Source organism: Anomaloglossus baeobatrachus, chromosome 1, assembly GCF_048569485.1.
Source record: "Anomaloglossus baeobatrachus isolate aAnoBae1 chromosome 1, aAnoBae1.hap1, whole genome shotgun sequence".
In the NCBI taxonomy this organism is placed as follows: domain Eukaryota; kingdom Metazoa; phylum Chordata; class Amphibia; order Anura; family Aromobatidae; genus Anomaloglossus; species Anomaloglossus baeobatrachus.
The window spans coordinates 785,563,018-785,579,192 of NC_134353.1; positions in this window are offsets into that span (position 1 = coordinate 785,563,018).

Consider the following 16,175-nt stretch of genomic DNA (forward strand, 5'->3'; position numbering starts at 1 on the left):
GCTGTCAAACTGCTCTGGCGGCTTCTCCTCTTTTGAAAATGCTGGCCACTCATTATTCCATGTAGTATTCCCTATCTCCCCCGCCCACCGATGCCCATGATTGGTTGCAGTCAGACACGCCCCCACGCTGAGTTACAGCTGTCTCACTGCAACCAATCTCAGCCGCCGGTGGGCGGGTCTATAGTATGCAGTAAAATAAATAAATAAATAATTTTAAAAAAACGGCGTGCGGTCCCCCCCAATTTTGATACCAGCCAAGATAAAGCCACACGGCTGAAGGCTGGTATTCTCATGACGGGGAGCCCCATGTTATGGGGAGCCACCCAGTCTAAAAATATCAGCCAGCAGCTGCCCGAAGTGCCGCATCCATTAGATGCGACAGCCCCGGGACTCTACCCGGCTCATGCCGAATTCCCCTGGTGCAGAGGCAATCGGGGTAACAAGAAGTTAATGGCAGCCCATAGCTGCCACTAAGTCCCAAGTTAATCATAGCAGGCGTCTATGAGACACTTAGGTAGTGCCGTTGTGTGTGCGGTGATGCTGGGGGCGGTAGTGCCTGGGTGTGTGTGGTGATGATGACTGCGGTAGTGCCTGCGTGTGTGCGGTGATGTTGGGTGTGGTAGTGCCTGGGTGTGTGCAGTGATGATGAATGTGGTAGTGCCGGTGTATGTCCGGTGATGATAGGAGCGGTAGTGCCGGTGTATGTGCAGTGATGATAGGTGCAGTAGTGCTGGTGTATGTGCGGTGATGATGGGTGCAGTAGTGCCGGTGTATGTGCGGTGATGATGGGGGCGGTAGTGCCGGTGACAGGTGCATAATATGATCCGGAGCCATGTAAGACCACCATAAATTATTGGTAAAAGGTGACAAGAGCATTGGCAACTAATCTGGCCGCCATCCCCTTACTAACCATCAACACTAGAAGTATCCGAGGGGGGAACTAACATCCTGTGCACCGCGAACCCAGCCGGAGAACTAGCCATCCTAAAGGAAGGAAAGATGAATAACTCTCTGCCTCAGAAAATAGATAAAGAATAGCAAGCCCACCACATTCAAAGACTGCGGTGATATAGGAAAACACAATACACAGATAGATGATAGGATTAGCAAAAGGTGAGGCCCTACTGATTAAATAGGACAGGATAGGAAAGGGACTGATGGTGGCCGGAGAAAAACCCTGCAAAAATCCAAAAACCTGATAGTACAAAAAGCCCTCAGATCGCTAGATCTGAACTCCGTCCTATGCCAGGCGCTCTTGTCATACCAATGAACAGAAAGCAGGAACCATTACAAATTCAAGAAGCAACAAACACATGGACTTATAGGAGCAATACTCCAAACATAGCTGCAGGGAGCTTCCCAGCTAAGCAACTGAGAGGGAAGATCCCTGCATGCAAATAAACTGAAAACAACCACAGCAAATGACAAACTCAGATAAGAGCAAAAAGAACCAAACAACAAATAAAGAGCCAAACACTTATCTGGGATAGATGTGGTTTGGAGCAGGATGCAGCAGGCTGGTGTACAAAGAACAACTGACATCCGGCATAGCCTGCCAGCAGACCAGGGTTTAAATAAGCAGAGAGTTAGCAATGGAAACGCCCATTGCTCAACACACCTGGTCTCTGACCAAACCATTCCTGGCCACAAGAGGGAGCCTCAGAGCAGCAAAAGCATAACTGACATTCACAACAGGTGCAGTAGTGCCGGTGTATGTGCGGTGATGATGGGAGCGGGAGTGCCGGTGTATGTGCGATGATGATGGGTGCAGTAGTGCCGGTGTATGTGCGGTGATTATAGGAGCAGTAGTGCCGGTGTATGTGCGTGATGATAGGAGCGGTAGTGCCGGTGTATGTGCGGTGATGATAGGTGCAGTAGTGCCGGTGTATGTGCGGTGATGATAGCAGCGGTAGTGCCGGTGTATGGGCGGTGATGATGGGAGCGGTAGTGCCGGTGTATGTGCGGTGATGATGGCTGCGGTAGGGCCGGTGTATTTGCAGTGATGATGGGGGCGGCATCCATCACATGCATCACACAGCGCATTGTGACGGATGCCGCACAATGCAAGTGTGAAAGCGCCCCCTGTGCTCCATCGCGTCGGGTGTAGGGAGCTTCCATGACGGTGTCCCTTGTACTGTCCGCCGGCTGTGTCATGGCGTTGTCAGGGTTTCGGCGAGTGGGCGTTTCCTAATTGAGCGATCGTCGCTGCTGATTGGGTGTGGGTAGAGTAAGGTGTTGGTGTGTGTGGGGGGGGTGATGTAGGGCCGTTGCTGATTGGGTGAGGTGGAGTTAGGGGTGGGTGTGTGGGGGGGCTGTTCGGCCTGTTGGAGCCGTGTGGGCGTGGTTTAGGTGGTTTCAGCGTATGATGTCATTTCTTGGACAGACAGAGAGACAGAATAGGGATTTTATATATATATATATATATATAATATATATATATATATACATATATATATATATATATATATATATATATATGTATACTAGCTGTACTACCCGGCTGCGCCCGGATTAATAACTGCTATTAACAAAATAGAATGTATTAACAAAAATGTATTCTGCACACAAAAACACAAAACAAATAGATATAAATGTAATTATAATGTCTGTCTCCCCCTCTGTATATATCTCTCTGTCTCTCTCTCTCTATCTCTTTGTATGTCTGTCTCTTTCCCTGTCTGTCTCTGACTGTCTCTGTCTCTTTCTCCGTATGCCTCAATCTCTTTCCCTATCTGTCTATCTATCTCTTTCCCTGTCTGGCTATCTATCTCTGTCACTTTCCCTGTCTGTCTCTTTCCCTGTCTCTCTTTCCCTCTCTTTCCCTCTCTTTTCCTGTCTGTCTCTTTTCCTCTTTCCCGCTGTCTCTTTCCCTGTATCTGTCTCTTTGTCTGTCACTTTACCTGTCTTTGTCTATCTCTTACCCTGTCTGTCTCTTTCCCTCTCTTTTCCTGTCTGTCTGTTTCCCTGTGTCTAAGAAAATATAACTCCGGCACTCAAAAGAAAAAAATGGGAAAAGTCCAGAATGCAAATATGCTTAGCGGGATAATTTTATTGAGAAAAATTGATGCAAGGAAATGGACAGTCAGATGGTGGCGTTTTGGCTATGGTAGACTTTGTCAAACATACTGTCAGCAGGGGGCTTATTGAAATGAAACCTTGTAAATGATAGATCTTGACTGTAAATCGATCATATATATAAGAGACCATATATCCAAGAATCGATGTGCTCGATTTAGCAAAAACTGGTCCTAAATAGATACGTGTCCTAGAATACTGTGTTTCTGCACAATGCTTATACGAGGGAAAGTAAGCTGTAAACCACAGTGGTGGGGAGAAACTCTGCGTATGAAAGAGAGTCAGGCAAGTAGAATCGTTATGGTTTTACACAGCAACCTCATTAATCCTGTAAAGGGACCTCGTACTGAATAATCACCACAGGGGTAACCAATTCTTACATTTATGGTTGACCAGATTCAAGAATATGGGCCTGAAGACTGCTGAACAGGCAAGTAAGTAGTTAAAGTTGTGTCGGATGCAGACTGTACTCCTGGGCAAAAAGGTGCAAAACAGCCTGGAAAGAGCTGATCCTCCTGTGCTTCCATGTGCCAGACTCTAGTGCTTTTGATACCCAGTGCATTTAGCTTGCACCCCTAGTTCCTTATAGCACACTGCAGGGCTCTTTTCAGGCTGTTTTGCACCTTTTTGCCCAGGAGTACAGTCTGCATTGACACAACTTTAACAACTTACTTAGCAGCAGTCCTCAGGCCCATATTCCTGACTCTGGTCAACTATAAATGTAAGAATTGGTTACCCCTGTGGTGATTATTCAGTGCGAGGTCCCTTTACAGGATTAATGAGGTTGCTGTGTAAAACCATAAGGATTCTACTTCCCTGACTCTCTTTCATACTGGCAGACTTGCTCCCCACCACTGTGGTTTACAGCTTACTTTCCCTCGTATAAGCGCTGTGCAGAAACACAGTATTCTAGGACACGTATCTATTTAGGACCAGTTTTTGTTAAATCGAGCACATCGATTCTTGGAAATACGGTCTCTTATACATATGATCGATTTGCAGTCAAGATCTATCATTTACAAGGTTTCATTTCAATAAGCCCCCTTCTGCCAGTATGTTTGACAAAGGCTACCATAGCCGAAACGTCACCATCTGACTGTCCATTTCCTTGCATCAATTTTTCTCAATAAAATTATTCTGTTAAGCATATTTGCATTTTGGATTTTTCCCATTTTTTTCTTATTGAGTTTCCGGAGTTATATTTTCTTGGATTTTGCTATTTTTCTCAAGAGCACCACCTACATTCGAACCAGGCCTCCTTTCTCTTGTTTCCCTGTGTCTGTCTCTGTCTCTTTGTCTGTGTCTGTCTCTTTACTAGAGTTGAGCGCGGTTCGTGGTTCGTGGTTCTCCAGTTCTAGGCTCGAGTGATTTTGGGGCATGTTCTAGATTGAACTAGAACTCGAGCTTTTTGCAAAAGCTCGATAGTTCTAGAAACGTTCGAGAACGGTTCTAGCAGCAAAAAAACAGCTAAATCCTAGCTTGGTTTCTGCTGTAATAGTGTAAGTCACTCTGTGAATCACACTATTATGACATTTCAGTGTATAGTGTGCGTGAACAGCGCCTTCAGATCACTGCTGTTTCTATAATGGCGATCGCCATTTTTTTTTTTTTTTCTTGTCTTCCTTCCCTAAGCGCGCGCGTCTTGTGGGGCGGGCCAGCATGTCAGCCAATCCCAGACACACACACAGCTAAGTGGACTTTTAGCCAGAGAAGCAACGGCATGTGTGATAGGATGTCCATGTCACATGTCCCTGCATTATAAAAACGGACATTTTCCTCCAGGAAGCCATTATCTCTTCTGCGTCTTTGGTGTCAGACATCACTGTCGCAGCTCCATCTTGAGTCCTATCGCTGATACAGCTGTATGCGCTCCATACACAGCGCTGGACAGCTTAGGGAGAGCACTTTCTAGCAGTCCTTTTAAGGGCTCAAACCGGCAGGGTCAGAGTTAAGGTGACAGGTCCTGAAAACAGCGCCAGCGTCTGTGTAGCCAAGGTCAGGGATTTCCTCCCTGCATTTCCCTATTAGGAGGGATAGAAAGGCAGGCTTCCATTCCTCTATCCAGAGCCCCAAAATCCTGGCACTGTACCCTCCTGTCCTCTGCACACTCCAACTCATAACTAAGCCATTATACTAGCAAACAGTCAGTGTACCTAGTGGCATCCTATACGTGGCTATTGGACTTTGCTATAGTCACACTAGTGCAAAGACATTTGCAGAGCGCGTCTGCCTGCATTGCACACTCCAACTCATGATAACTAAGCCATTATACTAGCAAACACTCAGTGTACCTAGTGGCATCCTATACGTAGCTATTGGACTTTGCTATAGTCACACTAGTGCAAAGACATTTGCAGCACCTCTACCTGCATTGCACACTCCAACTCATTATAACTAAGCCATTATACTAGCAAACACTCAGTGTACCTAGTGGCATCCTAAACGTGGCTATTGGACTTTTGTCTAGTCACACTAGTGCAAAGACATTTGCAGCACCTCTGCCTGCATTGCACACTCCAACTCATTATAACTAAGCCATTATACTAGCAAACAGTCAGTGTACCTAGTGGCATCCTAAACGTGGCTATTGGACTTTTGTCTACTCAAACTAGTGGAAAGATATTTGCAGCATGTCTGCCTGCATTGCACACTCCAACTCATTATAACTAAGCCATTATACTAGCAAACAGTCAGTGTACCTAGTGGCATCCTAAACGTGGCTATTGGACTTTTGTCTATTCACACTATTGTAAAGATATTTGCAGCACGTCTGCCTGCATTGCACACTCCACCTTTTTTTAACTAAGCCATTATACTAGCAAACAGTCAGTGTACCTAGTGGCATCCTAAACGTGGCTATTGGACTTTTGTCTACTCAAACTAGTGGAAAGATATTTGCAGCATGTCTGCCTGCATTGCACACTCCAACTCATTATAACTAAGCCATTATACTAGAAAACAGTCAGTGTACCTAGTGGCATCCTAAACGTGGCTATTGGACTTTTGTCTATTAACACTATTGTAAAGATATTTGCAGCACGTCTGCCTGCATTGCACACTCCACCTATTTTTAACTAAGCCATTATACTAGCAAACAGTCAGTGTACCTAGTGGCATCCTAAACGTGGCTATTGGACTTTTGTCTACTCAAACTAGTGGAAAGATATTTGCAGCATGTCTGCCTGCATTGCACACTCCAACTTATTATAACTAAGCCATTATACTAGCAAACAGTCAGTGTACCTAGTGGCATCCTAAACGTGGCTGTTGGACTTTTGTCTATTCACACTATTGTAAAGATATTTGCAGCACGTCTGCCTGCATTGCACACTCCACCTTTTTTTAACTAAGCCATTATACTAGGAAACAGTCAGTGTACCTAGTGGCATCCTAAACGTGGCTATTGGACTTTTGTCTACTCAAACTAGTGGAAAGATATTTGCAGCATGTCTGCCTGCATTGCACACTCCAACTCATTATAACTAAGCCATTATACTAGCAAACACTCAGTGTACCTAGTGGCATCCTAAACGTGGCTATTGGACTTTTGTCTATTCACACTATTGTAAAGATATTTGCAGCACATCTGCCTGCATTGCACACTCCACCTTTTTTTAACTAAGCCATTATACTAGCAAACAGTCAGTGTACCTAGTGGCATCCTAAACGTGGCTATTGGACTTTTGTCTATACACAATATTGTAAAGATATTTGCAGCACGTCTGCCTGCATTGCACACTCCAACTCATTATAACTAAGCCATTATACTAGCAAACACTCAGTGTACCTAGTGGCATCCTAAACGTGGCTATTGGACTTTTGTCTAGTCACACTAGTGCAAAGACATTTGCAGCACCTCTGCCTGCATTGCACACTCCAACTCATTATAACTAAGCCATTATACTAGCAAACAGTCAGTGTACCTAGTGGCATCCTAAACGTGGCTATTGGACTTTTGTCTATTCACACTATTGTAAAGATATTTGCAGCACGTCTGCCTGCATTGCACACTTCACCTTTTTTTAACTAAGCCATTATACTAGCAAACACTCAGTGTACCTAGTGGCATCCTAAACGTGGCTATTGGACTTTTGTCTACTCAAACTAGTGGAAAGATATTTGCAGCATGTCTGCCTGCATTGCACACTCCAACTCATTATAACTAAGCCATTATACTAGCAAACAATCAGTGTACCTAGTGGCATCCTAAACGTGGCTATTGGACTTTTGTCTATTCACACTATTGTAAAGATATTTGCAGCACGTCTGCCTGCATTGCACACTCCACCTTTTTTTAACTAAGCCATTATACTAGCAAACACTCAGTGTACCTAGTGGCATCATAAACGTGGCTATTGGACTTTTGTCTACTCAAACTAGTGGAAAGATATTTGCAGCATGTCTGCCTGCATTGCACACTCCAACTCATTATAACTAAGCCATTATACTAGCAAACACTCAGTGTACCTAGTGGCATCCTAAACGTGGCTATTGGACTTTTGTCTATTCACACTATTGTAAATATATTTGCAGCACGTCTGCCTGCATTGCACACTCCACCTTTTTTTAACTAAGCCATTATACTAGCAAACACTCAGTGTACCTAGTGGCATCCTAAACGTGGCTATTGGACTTTTGTCTACTCAAACTAGTGGAAAGATATTTGCAGCATGTCTGCCTGCATTGCACACTCCAACTCATTATAACTAAGCCATTATACTAGCAAACACTCAGTGTACCTAGTGGCATCCTAAACGTGGCTATTGGACTTTTGTCTATTCACACTATTGTAAAGATATTTGCAGCACGTCTGCCTGCATTGCACACTCCACCTTTTTTTAACTAAGCCATTATACTAGCAAACAGTCAGTGTACCTAGTGGCATCCTAAACGTGGCTATTGGACTTTTGTCTACTCAAACTAGTGGAAAGATATTTGCAGCATGTCTGCCTGCATTGCACACTCCAACTCATTATAACTAAGCCATTATACTAGCAAACAGTCAGTGTACCTAGTGGCATCCTAAACGTGGCTATTGGACTTTTGTCTATTCACACTATTGTAAAGATATTTGCAGCACGTCTGCCTACATTGCACACTCCACCTTTTTTAACTAAGCCATTATACTAGCAAACACTCAGTGTACCTAGTGGCATCCTAAACGTGGCTATTGGACTTTTGTCTACTCAAACTAGTGGAAAGATATTTGCAGCATGTCTGCCTGCATTGCACACTCCAACTCATTATAACTAAGCCATTATACTAGCAAACACTCAGTGTACCTAGTGGCATCCTAAACGTGGCTATTGGACTTTTGTCTATTCACACTATTGTAAAGATATTTGCAGCACCTCTGCCTGCATTGCACACTCCACCTTTTTTTAACTAAGCCATTATACTAGCAAACACTCAGTGTACCTAGTGGCATCCTAAACGTGGCTATTGGACTTTTGTCTACTCAAACTAGTGGAAAGATATTTGCAGCATGTCTGCCTGCATTGCACACTCCAACTCATTATAACTAAGCCATTATACTAGCAAACAATCAGTGTACCTAGTGGCATCCTAAACGTGGCTATTGGACTTTTGTCTATTCACACTATTGTAAAGATATTTGCAGCACGTCTGCCTGCATTGCACACTCCACCTTTTTTTAACTAAGCCATTATACTAGCAAACACTCAGTGTACCTAGTGGCATCATAAACGTGGCTATTGGACTTTTGTCTACTCAAACTAGTGGAAAGATATTTGCAGCATGTCTGCCTGCATTGCACACTCCAACTCATTATAACTAAGCCATTATACTAGCAAACACTCAGTGTACCTAGTGGCATCCTAAACGTGGCTATTGGACTTTTGTCTATTCACACTATTGTAAATATATTTGCAGCACGTCTGCCTGCATTGCACACTCCACCTTTTTTTAACTAAGCCATTATACTAGCAAACACTCAGTGTACCTAGTGGCATCCTAAACGTGGCTATTGGACTTTTGTCTACTCAAACTAGTGGAAAGATATTTGCAGCATGTCTGCCTGCATTGCACACTCCAACTCATTATAACTAAGCCATTATACTAGCAAACACTCAGTGTACCTAGTGGCATCCTAAACGTGGCTATTGGACTTTTGTCTATTCACACTATTGTAAAGATATTTGCAGCACGTCTGCCTGCATTGCACACTCCACCTTTTTTTAACTAAGCCATTATACTAGCAAACAGTCAGTGTACCTAGTGGCATCCTAAATGTGGCTATTGGACTTTTGTCTACTCAAACTAGTGGAAAGATATTTGCAGCATGTCTGCCTGCATTGCACACTCCAACTCATTATAACTAAGCCATTATACTAGCAAACAGTCAGTGTACCTAGTGGCATCCTAAACGTGGCTATTGGACTTTTGTCTATTCACACTATTGTAAAGATATTTGCAGCACGTCTGCCTACATTGCACACTCCACCTTTTTTAACTAAGCCATTATACTAGCAAACACTCAGTGTACCTAGTGGCATCCTAAACGTGGCTATTGGACTTTTGTCTACTCAAACTAGTGGAAAGATATTTGCAGCATGTCTGCCTGCATTGCACACTCCAACTCATTATAACTAAGCCATTATACTAGCAAACACTCAGTGTACCTAGTGGCATCCTAAACGTGGCTATTGGACTTTTGTCTATTCACACTATTGTAAAGATATTTGCAGCACCTCTGCCTGCATTGCACACTCCACCTTTTTTTAACTAAGCCATTATACTAGCAAACACTCAGTGTACCTAGTGGCATCCTAAACGTGGCTATTGGACTTTTGTCTACTCAAACTAGTGGAAAGATATTTGCAGCATGTCTGCCTGCATTGCACACTCCAACTCATTATAACTAAGCCATTATACTAGCAAACACTCAGTGTACCTAGTGGCATCCTAAACGTGGCTATTGGACTTTTGTCTATTCACACTATTGTAAATATATTTGCAGCACGTCTGCCTGCATTGCACACTCCACCTTTTTTTAACTAAGCCATTATACTAGCAAACACTCAGTGTACCTAGTGGCATCCTAAACGTGGCTATTGGACTTTTGTCTACTCAAACTAGTGGAAAGATATTTGCAGCATGTCTGCCTGCATTGCACACTCCAACTCATTATAACTAAGCCATTATACTAGCAAACACTCAGTGTACCTAGTGGCATCCTAAACGTGGCTATTGGACTTTTGTCTATTCACACTATTGTAAAGATATTTGCAGCACGTCTGCCTGCATTGCACACTCCACCTTTTTTTAACTAAGCCATTATACTAGCAAACACTCAGTGTACCTAGTGGCATCCTAAACGTGGCTATTGGACTTTTGTCTACTCAAACTAGTGGAAAGATATTTGCAGCATGTCTGCCTGCATTGCACACTCCAACTCATTATAACTAAGCCATTATACTAGCAAACAGTCAGTGTACCTAGTGGCATCCTAAACGTGGCTATTGGACTTTTGTCTATTCACACTATTGTAAAGATATTTGCAGCACGTCTGCCTACATTGCACACTCCACCTTTTTTAACTAAGCCATTATACTAGCAAACACTCAGTGTACCTAGTGGCATCCTAAACGTGGCTATTGGACTTTTGTCTACTCAAACTAGTGGAAAGATATTTGCAGCATGTCTGCCTGCATTGCACACTCCAACTCATTATAACTAAGCCATTATACTAGCAAACACTCAGTGTACCTAGTGGCATCCTAAACGTGGCTATTGGACTTTTGTCTATTCACACTATTGTAAAGATATTTGCAGCACCTCTGCCTGCATTGCACACTCCACCTTTTTTTAACTAAGCCATTATACTAGCAAACAGTCAGTGTACCTAGTGGCATCCTAAACGTGGCTATTGGACTTTTGTCTATTCACACTATTGTAAAGATATTTGCAGCATGTCTGCCTGCATTGCACACTCCAACTCATTATAACTAAGCCATTATACTAGCTGGCTATATACTGGCTATTGGACTTCTGTATAGTCCCACTAGTGCAAATCTATGTGCAGCACCTCTGCATGACACCCTCCTGCTCTGTTTTTAATGAGCTATAATGATAGCAAAAAATACTGCCATTTTGTGGCATCATAGAACTGGCTGTTGTATTCCATTAGTGCCCCACTGGTGACAAGCTATTTATAGCACCTCTACATGACACCCTCATGCACATTTTGCTACGCTAATGTTATAGCAAACTCATGGAATTCATTGCTGCATTTCATAATTCGGAGGGATAGAAAGTCAGGCTTCCTTTAGCTTTTCCTTCTGTTCATAGACAGCATCTCCAAGAGCAATTTCCCCTCCACGTCTAAGTGTGGAGAGGCAGCTAGTGCGCATGCGTGTGCCGATGTACCCCAGCTGCAGCATAATTACAGTGTTTCGCCTAGTGAGTATGCTCAGCCTGACTGTGTTATTCCTGACGCTAAGTCTTCATTTCGGGATACAGCACATGCTCCCACACTAAGTGTGAAAAGCCTCTTTGCACAGGTGCTTGCATTCCGTGCCGGGTCTAAGTCCTGTTTTGTGCCTAGACACCATGCTAAAGCTGATAGTCTTTTTTCAGAGACTGTATTTCATGCTACTGAGCATGCTCAGGAACTTACTGCATCAGAGACTAGGTACGGTAATGAACTCTTGGGCCCTGCCCCTGATGTGGGGGTCCCATATAGACCACAGGGCATCAGCTGTCCTCCCAAATGGCTTGCAGAGGCCCACCCCTATGACTTGTCACCGCATTATTGATGGTCAGACGATGACTGGTGAGGTGTTTGGGTCATGGCAGCCATGAGGTCATCATTGAAGTTGCGGTTCCAAATAGGACGCTACTTATGCCACTCATGACGTGTCACTTTACTTTTGTCTCCAGGAGGTGCATTGTGGTTCACCCTGGTTTGGGGCGGACCCAGGTTATAAAAGGGGCTGGAGCCAACAAGGAGGTGCGCAGTCTTCTATTATGCTACGAAAGAGCACACCTCCATGTGTTGAACCCATTGCGGCTTTAGGCCAGAGGTAGGCAGGGATAGACTGGTGGATGCAGGCCACCACAACAGTTGGTAACGCAGAACGGTTAAGACCAGCTACTGTCCTACCAGTCCTGCTTGTGCAGCCCAGTGGCATTAACAGGCCTGCTGCTGCTGATGCGCCTGCTGTCCACAGGTGTGGCCCCTACGCACACGGTCAGCGTACTCAATGGCCCCTGTGTGGTTAACAGGGAGTTCCTGGGCTGGGTGGGCATGTGGACCCTGTGACGCTAACAGGGCTCCCAGTCTCCAGATCCGAATGGCGTCTAACTCGGTTCAGGATACTATTAGTTTCATAGCCACACAGCTCTGTATCCTCCACCAAACCTTCCAGTTGCCAAACTCTCCTTTTCCAACTGGGAGCACGGTGGACACTGACTGCTGAAGGTGATATATACCTTTCTCTTTCTTTTCTTATTAATTTACGTTATATAGCGGTAACATAGTATATACCACTTTATCCAAATCTGCCAGTCCCACTGTAACAGATGGTGTTTCTTCAGCAAATGTTACTGTTGCTTAACCACCAAATCCACGGACCAAAACTTATTTCCCCTTTCCAACACACCTGTTCCCCTTTCCACCAGCATCTGTCCTTTTTCAACTCATTTTGGTATATGAACAAAAGTGCAACTCTGCAGGGACACCGTACCCAACGCCATCTCAGCACAGCAGCCAGCCCTCGGTCCCTCAGATGTGGACAAGTAAAAGACCATTTCCTCCTATCCATGACAAAGCGTTGAGATTCACTCTGTGCAGCACTGGTGTTTAGTGGGAAAGTAGATCTAAGATTGCGTACCACATTCTGCAGATACTCCTGTATACGTGCGTCCATTTCTATGGCACGAATTATTTTGCCAAATTTTGTCTTGTACCGGGGATGTAACAGTGTGGCAACCCAGTATTCTGGATTACTTTGAATTCGTACAATCCGAGGGTCATGTTGTAGGTAGTGCAGCAAGAAGCCGCTGATGTGTCTTGTGCATCCAGGAGGACCAAGTCCTTGGTGTGTTGGTTGCAGAGAGGTGAGAATCGTGCCTCCTTCCTCTGCCCTCTCACCACAACCTCGCACAACCGAAATGTGAGCAAGCTCTCACTCATCTGCTGAGTCTTCCATGCCCATCGCAAGTTCGTCCTCCATTTCTTCATTGGCTCCTGCACCTTCCTCAACACTTTTTGCTGATACTATGCACCCTTGTTAATCACTCTCCCTCACCATGACTGCCGCCTAGGTGCCGCTGACCATCTGGACCTCGTAGATCTTGTTATCCCTTCCGCATATGACTCCTCCTGTACTTCCTCCCCTTCCTCTTGTCCCAACACCTGACTCCGAATAATAATTACAGTGCGCTCCATCATGTAGATGACCAGAATTATCACGCTGAGAATGACATTGCCAGTGCTAAACATCTTTGTCGACATTTGTAAACTGTGTAGCAGGGTGCATAGGTCCTTGATCTGACACCACTCCAGCAGCGTGATCTGCACCACCTCTGGATCAAGTTAGGCCAGGCTATATGTCATAACGTATTGCAGCAGGGTTCGGCGGTGCTGCCACAAACGCTGCAACATGTGCAGATTCAAATTCCTGCGTGTGGGCACATCGCATTTCAGGCGTTTAACCAGCAGACCTAAAGACTTCTGTTGCGACGAAAGTTGTTGAGCTGCTGTGTGCGCACGATGGAAGTGAGCACATAGCGAGCGTGCACGCTGCACAAGGCCATGTAGGCCGTGATGGTGTTTTAAAAATTGATGGAGAATTAGGTTCAACACATGAGCCATACAAGGCACGTGTGTCACATTGCCCTGCTGATGGCCCGCAGCCAGGTTTGCATCATTGCCGCACATGGCTGTTAAGTCACCAACGGAGTCCGCTCCGTCAATTTGTACTCCGGTCGCCAGGTGACAACCTGTTCCTTTCATGAATAGTGCTGATGATGGGAGAGGAGTCGATGCCAGCGGCGCAGGTGGACGCAGGTTATGCTCACACACTGGGCTGCATTACCTTGACAGATGCAGAATCTCTGGCTGAATGTAGCAATGTAGCTGGTGGGTATCTCACAGATGAAATACCATCATTCAGCTACAACCAATGGGAAGACACCACACCCTTTTTTATGCCCATCCTGTCTGCAGACCACTGCCAGACATAGCTATGAACCTCTGGTTAATTTTACCCCCAGTTCAGTTTTATGATTTTGTGTGCTTGTTACCTGACTACTTTTCCTGCTTGCTGTTTATGTACCTTGTTGGCCGATCCGCATTTCACCTCTGCTTGTTTTCTGATTAAGTCCTGCCCGTCCCATTCTGTTCCTGTTCCTCAATTAATGTTTTGACCCTGCCTGACTACTATTCTCTGGAAATGCAGCCTTTCACAGGTATTAATCACCTTGGGCCCTGTGTAATTCCTAATCCCTGTATAGGGGTTAAAGGGTTTCAGGGTTCTAGGGGTCCTACTTGGTGAGTGGCTTCCCTCTAGCCTATCATTAACAGCCCATCTGAGTGTGTGGATCAAGGAAGGCGTTACACCGTGCTCTCTGCAGAAGGCCATGTGGGCCAGGATAGTGCTTTAAAAATTGCTGGACAACCAGGTTCAACACGTGAACCACACAAGCCATGTGTGTCACATTGTCACAGCGAAGGGCCGCACCCATGTTTGCATCATTGTCGCACCCGGCCTTCCCTGGCTGCTGGTTGAGTGGAGACAACCATTGATAAAAATCGGTCTCCAGAGCTAACCGTCCACAACTTCTCAGCGGTGTGACTCACATTTCCCATACATTTCAAAGTAAACCTTCGACCGCCTGATGGCATTGAGCTCTGCTGCCAGCATAGTAAGGAGGTGTGTGGTATTCCTTGTGCGCAGTTACAAGGAAGGGTGGCCTGACCACACAGGGTTTGCGCCACACGAGGTTGAAGAGGCAGAAGCAGTGTATTTACTTCTACATACAGAAGAAGGATTGAAACAACTCGTGGGGACGGCAAGACTTGGACAGCAGACCCTTCTCCATCTCTCACCATAGTTTGCCAGTGCCCAGTCAGTGACATGTAATGACCCTGTCTATGCTTACTGGTCCAAGTATCTGTGTTGAAATGCACCCTGTCGCACACAGAGTTTCTCAAGGAAGTGGTGATGTTGTGTGCGACATGCTGGTGTAGCGCAGGCATGCTGTTCTTGGAGAAGCAGTGGTGATTGGGCATCTTGTACTGGATCACAGCGACAAACATAAGGTCTCTAAAATCCTGTGTGTCCACTAGGCGGGAAGGCAGCATTTCGGTAGCCAACAGCTTACAGAGGGATAGAGTCAACCTCTTAGCTTTGTCATGGGTCGCAGGAAGTGGCCTTTTATTTGACCACATCTGAGGGACAGAGATCTGGCTGCTGTGTGTAGACGGTGTTGAGTAGGGTGTCCCTGGAAAAATGCAGGTTTTTAAGGAAAGTGCAGGCGGAGACATGATGTTGCCTTCGTCCAACGTTGGTGCTATCAATGTCTGAGAGAGCTGTACACACGTACTTGTTTCCCCTTCCAAACCAACTGACGACCTACCAAGCAAACTGCCTGTTGCGGTTCCAGTGGTGGAAGTTGTGGGTGGAAAAACAGGTGTGACAGCTGTCCCCACAGTCCTAGAAGATGACGAGCGCGCGGATGCACTGGAAGGGGCAGGCGGTGGATGGTTCGCTCCGCTAGGCCGCATTGCAGCACGGTGAGCTTCCCACCGGGCCATATGATATTTATTCATATGACGATTCATGGAAGAAGTTGTCAAACTGCTGAGGTTTTGACCTCTACTAAGAGAACCATGACAAATTTTACAGATCACATAATTTGGGCGATCTTTTTCTATGTCAAAAAATGACCAGGCTAGGCAAGGCTTAGAGGCCATGCGACCTGTTGATCCACCCCGTATAATGCTCAGATGCAGAGTGGTGGCTGAAGATGCAATTGTAGACGTGCTACCAGTGTTCTGACTCTGTCCAGGAAGGCGCAAGGTAACTTCGTCGTCGGTTGCATCCTCCTCCACCGCCTCTGTTGACCTCCTCGAG